The sequence below is a fragment of the Biomphalaria glabrata genome, chromosome 7 (genome assembly GCF_947242115.1).
Source record: "Biomphalaria glabrata chromosome 7, xgBioGlab47.1, whole genome shotgun sequence".
NCBI classification, from domain to species: Eukaryota; Metazoa; Mollusca; class Gastropoda; family Planorbidae; genus Biomphalaria; species Biomphalaria glabrata.
In genome coordinates, this window is record NC_074717.1 from 15,383,472 (window position 1) to 15,389,339 (window position 5,868).

The window sequence follows — 5,868 nt, forward strand, 5'->3', positions numbered from 1 at the left end:
TTCTTTACGTTAGTGGTGTATGGTGCAGTTTGCAGAGAGCCTGGATAGTGAGATTCGTAACAATATATATATATATATATATATATATATATATATATATATATATATATATATATATATATATATATATATATACCACTATATTTACACATTGATTCGTGAATAAACCTTAAGTTTTGGCAACCACAGGTAGTTTGCTATAATTCCCAGCAGATATATTGTTTCTGAAGTGTTAGCATCATTTTGTCTCAAAAGAGAGGTCTTCTCTTTGACAAAAAAATTAACAGACTTTTTAAAACCCATAGCCTATAGTTTAGAACCAATCATAACGTTCTGTTTTGTTCAGTACACTGTCTATCTTTCAATCACACTGTAATTTTTAGTAAATAATACACTTATTCACTGTTTCTTAGTTGTTGTTTTTTATTCCTAAAAATATCCTATTTTGGTTTCAGATTAAGCTTTTGGATTACCGAAGTTAGGAATATCGAGACTAAACAGTAAAACAAAATGAAAAATTACTTAAAGATTTTTATAGAATCTTAAGTTCTAAAGTACATATTTTAAAATTGCTCTTCAAACTTACTTGACTTAAAATTTGCATGCACACAAAGAGAGTATTGATTCTTCTTTATTCTCTCATAATTCTGCACAACTTTTCACAACTTAAACATTCTGTCGTTGCTATTTTAAGAATAAGCCATGAAGCTAAAGCAACCTACTTTTTTTTTCTTATCATCTTTCTGCCACCTAGTGATTTACCAAGTATGACTGTCCTTAAGAGCCTGTTAAACTTTCTATGTAACAATAATAAATAACATTGCTTTGATAATGTTAAGCAAGTCAATTACTGAACTGATTACATTGATGACATGTTAATAGATGACTTTGATAAACACACACACACACACATATATATATATATATATGAAATGCTGGAAACATTTTGTCTATTAAAAAATTTAATGTTCTAAATATTTCACAATATCTTAAAGTTTATTTTCTTAGCTCACCAGGGTCCAGGTTCATTTGACTGTGATAAGTTCTTCCATGTTAATTTAATATGGTCATCCGAATTCCAAAGCAACATCAACAGTCATGATCTTTGTCAATGTAGAATAGGATACATAAGGGTGGTCAAATAGGAGAGCAAGAGTTTATAGAACCTATTGCTTTAAATGTAGCTCTTAAATAAGAAAAAGTATAAAATGACTCTTTCAAATTCAAATAGTGATTTTTCTTCTTTCAAACGAATCTTACTGGCTCTTAATCTAAAGTAGAGTTGAGTACTGCTACTAGCTAGAATCTACAGGACTAGACCATGGGGGTAGACGGGGCTGGTGGTGTCAACCCCCCCCCCCCCTGCTGGAGGGGGGGTGATCGGAATTTAGTGACTGATTTTCTGCTTTGATTTTGTTTATTTTCGTTGAGATTTTAATACTAAACCATCACTTGCCCCAGTGCAGCCAATGGGGGTTTTGAGTTTAAACCCCCCTACCAGGGGGTTTTGCAGTCAAACCCCTCTTTTATACAACAAAACCAAATTTTAAAAAATAACACAAACGACAATCCCCAAATTCCAAGAGCATAGCTAAGGAAGATTTTGATTTTAAAACCCCCTCAGAAATTTATGATAAAACCCCCTCTTTAATACAAGACATATAAGACTATCCATACATCAGTCATCAGATTCTATGAGCATAGCCAAGAGGAGTTTTGTGTTTAAAACCCCCCTCCAGCTGGTTTTGCTGCTAAAAATCACCTTTTCAATATAAAAAAGCAAATTACACACTCAAAATTATATGACCGTAGCTAAGCCTGGGAGGTGGTGTTTGAGTTTAAACCCCCCTCCTCCAGAGAGCGTTTTTAAAGTTTAAAACCCCTACAGATGGTTAAATACCCCCATACAGAGAGTTTTGAGGTTGAAAACTTCTCTCTTCAATTTTATTCTAAAGCAAACTATAGACATCAAATTCTATGAGCGTAGCTAAGTTTAAAAAAAAAATTTTTTTTAATTACTCCAGAGATTTTTAAAGTTTAACCCTTCCCCCCCCCCCCCAACAAATGATGTTTTCGATACAAAATCTAAAGCAAACTACAGTCACCTAATTCCAAGAGCGTAGCCAAGAGTGGTTACAAATTTCTACCAGTGGCTGCTGGGCTCCATTACTAAAGAGCAGTGAATAGTCATCTGCCGAAATTGAAAAAGACTAAATGTGGCTCAACAAAGATGGCTTAGAGGGATTTTAGGAGACAGTTATAGAGATCGGGTCTCAATCAAGGAAATCCTATGCCGAACTGGGATTCGACACCTTAGTAAGATTGTGACAGAGCATCGCATGAGGTTTGTGGGACATGTTCTCCAACAAAATGAATTACGCATAATAAGAGTTGCGATGACATGGAGGCCATAATGAGAAAAGCACAAACAGGGACATCTTGGTGCCACACTTTCATGGAGGTCCTCAGAGCAGATGTGAAGAGGCTTCAGACATTGCCAGTGACAGATTTTTGTGGAAGTAGCTTGCCAACCAATGCACCGAACAGCGCGGGAGGATCTAAGTAAGTAGGAATAGCAGATTAGGTTTTTGAAATAAAACTTTTTAATAGCAGAATAATGCACTGTAGATACCGGTACCTCAGAATATGCATTTTGTGGGCTTTCAATACTGGAAATAGTGCTTGGTGGCAGGGCTCCGCCCTGAACCCACTGGAAAAAAATCCTGGCTCCGCCTTGCACTAGTGGATCTCACAGCGCTCCCCCAGACCTCCTTGCTGGCAATGGCTGGGAGTTTACAATTTTTCCACTAACTCCAGGAAGAATCTATAGTAGGGTACAATAAACATCTTCCGAAAAGAATGAAGGGTCAGAATATGTAATAAAGATTAATTATGTACACACACACATACTCATTTATATATATTTTAAAATCCTGGCTAGACTCTATAGAGTCTACATACTCTGACACTATAATTTTAAGTCTCTATAGTACTCTATACTCAAGATGAAGATGGACATAAGACTAAAGTCTAGAGTAAAGTATGTTTTGCGGACAGGGCACCTAGCGGACAGCTCACTGTTTTTTATTCATATCTCCCTTATTTTGATTGTTTCTGCTAAGCTACTACATCTAGATACATAGATTGTACAATGACTAGAATCACTTGATCTAAACTAATTAATAGTTATAAATTACAAGTTTCTCTAGACCAGTGGTTCCCAAACTTTTTTGTCTTGTCATAATTTAAAATTTTTTGGTAGACTCCCTGCTTATCTAATTACCGGTATGTATTTTTTTAAATTCATCAACTTTGAATGTGTTTTTTTCACTGATTGCCAAGTCACATAAATTTATTACTAAAATTCTAATTAAATGGAAACAAAATAAAATAAAATATTTATTAAATGCATTTACCAACAAACAAACAAAAAAAAAACCTGGTAAACCACCTAGTGGGCTGCTTCGAAAATAAAATTTCAAAAGAAGACTGGATTCTATTTTTTAAATTGTACTTTAAGATTTATAATAGCATTTATTTGAGAAGTTGTTATAATGTTACATATCTGTCTTTCCTGTGTCATCACCATATGGATCGATTATTGAGGTATTGCCATATTCAGAATATCCCCAAACCTTAGCTAAAAGTTGGGATAAAGAGGGCCTTAAAATGTTCAATATAAGTCAAAACATTAGCTTCCTGATTAATGACTGTTCTAAGTTTGGAAATTTGAAAAATTCGCCATGTTCAATAATTTTGATTGATAACAGATGATGACATTATGAACTAAGTTTTTAACAAATTTAAGTTATCACCTTGTAGCTGCAAGTTAATCTCATTGATTTTATGAAAAAATCAGCTCAATAGACTGCTTGATTACTATTTAGTTTAAATTTGGATCCAAGAATTCCAAAATAGTGTCAAAAAGAGAAACAAAAATATTTTAAAACTTAGTTTTAAGGAGATATTGATAAGTTCTCGACAAAGAGCAGTTCCTCATGCATTTTTTAATTCATACAAAAACGAAAATATACCAATAATACTGATTCATTACCAGGCAAGGTTAACTTAAAAAGATTCACCAAAAAGCCTTTGAACTGTAAAATTTGTTGCTTACATGAATTTTGTTTATGATATCATATAATGGTTTGTGTAAAACAGTTTTTAGTTTCTTCATAGCTAGCAAATTTAATGTTTGCGTATGGTGTGCAGTGTTTCAGATTTTGCTATAGGTAGAGATAGTATAAAAGACGCTAGCAAATAGTCACATCTTATAATGTTGAAGCGAAGATTCTGTGCTCTGTGCGCCTATTCTGAACTTTATATTTAAGTGTTTAAAATCTTTAAGCCTATATATTTTATCAAGGTGTTGTCTCAAATGATCCTCCAGCTTTCATTGCGTCATTACTTAAAATTAAAAAACTTAGTTGTAAAACATGCACATGGAAGGAAAGAAGTGGAAGGAAAGAAGCCCAATAATCAACACTGTATTGTCTACATTTCTTTTTGGATTATATTTAATATTAGTTTCATGTAAACACAATTAAGATATTTATATTATATATGATTTACAATTTTAAAATTTAAAAAAAATTCATTAAGGTTGAAATTCAAAGGATCAACTAAGATACAAATCATGAATTAATAGGAAATAAAATCTAGAGACTTGATATTCTTATATGAGATCCACTATTACAGACCCCCAATTTATATTTTCACTCTCCTGGACCCCTTGGAAGTTGCCATAGATTGGCATAGATAGACCCATTGGGGGGGGGGGGTCTATATACCCCACTTTGGGAATCACTGATCTAGACTAAATCATAGAATCCATGTATATATATATATAGAAATCTACTAGAATCTATGTATACTATATTTATCTATATTTATATACTATCTATATGAATATGCTTGGTTAACTAATTATTAACAACAATATTAGTAGTATAAGATTATTAAGATTTATATAATATATATATTACTAAAACTAATACTACTACAGTACTACTAGTCTAGTAACTAGAAATCTAGATTACTAGATCTAGTTCTAACAGTAAAGCATTTAAAATTTAATTTTGTATTCAAATCAGATTATGGGCATTGATTATTATATATATAAGATAAGAATCATGACTATGACGACATGGACATGTAAGAATTTTAAGTGGCCTACTCTAAGACTGAAGTCACAGTAAAGTGTCTAAAGAATACTAAAGATCTACATAGATCCAATTATCTATATTCTATATAGATCTAGAAGTTACTCTTAGAGTCGTACTGTACAGTCGATAGAAATATCTAATACTAATACTAGTAATAGTACTAGACTCTAATACTTATTTAACTTATTATTATACTACTAATAGATCTAGTAGTAATAGTATAAGTATAGAATTTATAATTAATAGATTTAAATAGATCTATTCTACTACTAGACTAGATCTAGAAGTATAAGTCAGCTATAATATATTAATAAGACAAGTCATAATAAGTAGAGGGTCTCTTGATTATTATATTAATCTAGATCTAAATCTATATCAATAGATCTATATCTAATCTAGTATCATCTAATGCTAGTATTGCTAGTCTTCTACATCACTTTTTAACATGACTATGACATGTTCAAGTAAAAAAAATAATAATTAGATCTAGAATCCAAGACTCGATTACCTAGATAATATCGTAAATATTTTCATGGGGTTTCAGTATCGAATAAATTTAAGCAAACTGCATAACATCGTACCCGTGCTATCAATACAATCATCGGTTTCACTGAGCAGACCAGTTTTCGACTACAATATAGATTCTAGAGATCTACATCTAGTCTAGAGTGACACTAGAGTCTAGATAGAAGCCCTAAGAAGC

At 32.2% G+C, this 5,868-nt stretch overlaps 1 protein-coding gene across 5 annotated transcripts in view; it reads right to left on the minus strand.

The window, feature by feature from the left end:
• LOC106069684 (dual specificity calcium/calmodulin-dependent 3',5'-cyclic nucleotide phosphodiesterase 1B-like) overlaps positions 1-5,647 on the minus strand; it is a 37,657-nt gene extending 32,010 nt beyond the window's left edge. Inside the window, exons 1-2 of one of the 5 annotated variants that reach the window (XM_056035163.1) lie at positions 5,603-5,647; positions 1,014-2,824 (exon numbers count right to left, since the gene is read on the minus strand). The gene's annotated coding sequence lies outside the window, so the exon portion shown is untranslated. Of the gene's footprint in view, positions 1-586; positions 798-1,013; positions 4,826-5,602 lie in introns of those variants that run through there. The other 4 variants (XM_056035164.1, XM_056035165.1, XM_013229423.2 and 1 more) reach the window with 4 other exon arrangements.
• Positions 5,648-5,868: the final 221 nt, after the last annotated feature.